Source organism: Nilaparvata lugens, chromosome X (genome assembly GCF_014356525.2).
Source record: "Nilaparvata lugens isolate BPH chromosome X, ASM1435652v1, whole genome shotgun sequence".
In the NCBI taxonomy this organism is placed as follows: Eukaryota; Metazoa; Arthropoda; class Insecta; order Hemiptera; family Delphacidae; genus Nilaparvata; species Nilaparvata lugens.
Window position 1 is genome coordinate 47,144,129 of NC_052518.1, and position 1,624 is coordinate 47,145,752.

A 1,624-nucleotide genomic window follows, 5' to 3' on the forward strand; every position below is an offset into this window, starting at 1 on the left:
TGTTAATGTTTAAATGTTTAAATGTTTAAATGTTAAATGTTTTAAATGTTTAAATGTTTAAATGTTAAATGTTAAATGTTTGAATGTTCAAATGTTTAAATGTTTTAATGTTTAAATGTTAAATGTTTGAATGTTTAAATGTTTAAATGTTTAAATGTTCTAATGTTTAAATGTTCAAATGTTGAAATGTTTAAATGTTCAAATGTTTAAATGTTTAAATGTTTAAATGTTTAAATGTTTGAATGTTTAAGTGTTTATATGTTGTGCATTTACGGCAAAATGCGGTAATAGATTTTCATGAAATTTGACAGGTATGTACCTTTTTTAATTGCTCATCGACGCATATACAAGATTTTTGGAAATTTCGCATTTCAAGGATAATATGAAAGGAAAAAGGAGCCTCCTCCATATGCCAATATTAGAGTAAAAATCAGACTATAGAATTATCCATCATAAATCAGCTGGCAAGTGATTACACAGATGTGTGGAGAAGCCAGTCTATTGCTGTATTTCCATATGGTCAGTAGTTACATTCTGGGACTTCAGACGGGCTTTTTTGCTTGAAATCCCCCTCCACCCTCTCACCGTCTCCCATCCCTCTCTCATCCCAAGCTCTCGCTTGGTTATGTCGAGTGAGTAAACGTGTGTCAGTTCGGCTCCGTCTTCTAACAGATATTTCGTAGGGTTATACAGTTCAATTCACTTCAAATTATACATCTAGTTATTCAGTTTCTCGAGCTTAATTCAATAGTGAAATATATTTTTGATAACTCACACTCTTTTATTTATCTTGAAAAAACATTCATAATTCTTCAGTCTACCTTCTCGCCTGTAAAAGTGTAAATCCACCTAACGGTACACGATGGGTCGACCGAACAGAGGCGAGCCGAGAATGAGGTCAATGCTCCGAAGCCAGGGCCAGCTATTTCTGGATCACTGTCTGAAGAGACCCTCCAAATTATTCGACAGCAAATCGAGGAAACTGTGCATCATGCTGTTTCTATGGCAGTGAAGTCTATCTTTGAGGAACTTCAGGCATTGAAGGAGGAGAACAAACAGCTGCACGATAGAATTCGTGAGCTAGAGGTGTCTTGTCACCTGAAGGTCGACGACCTCGAGCAATACGGGCGCCGACATTCAATACGTATTTTTGGGATCCGGAGAGTGACAAAGAAGACACGGACCTGCTGGCGCTTGATGTCTTCAACAAGAAGCTGAACGTGCCCGTGACTCTGGCGGATGTCAACCGCTCGCATCGCGTTGGAAGGCGTCAACCACCTCAACAAGGGCAAGCTAAACCCAAGGACCGACCCATCATAGTACGACTCTGCAGCTACCGGACCAGGAAGATGATCTTCGACGCTAAGAGGAAGCTGAAGGGTTCCGGCGTCACCATTCGCGAGGATCTGACTGCGGAGCGTCTCAAGATCCTCAACGCTGCGGCCGACCGTCATGGGCATAGGAATGTCTGGTCATCGGACGGGAGGATCAAGATCTCTATCGGCGAGGGAGGATCCAAGAGGGTCCACACAGTCGAGAGGATGACTGACCTTCAAAAATAAAGGTAAATTAAATCATTTCAGGATTCGATGACTAAGGTGCCCTTCACTACAATAATAGGAAA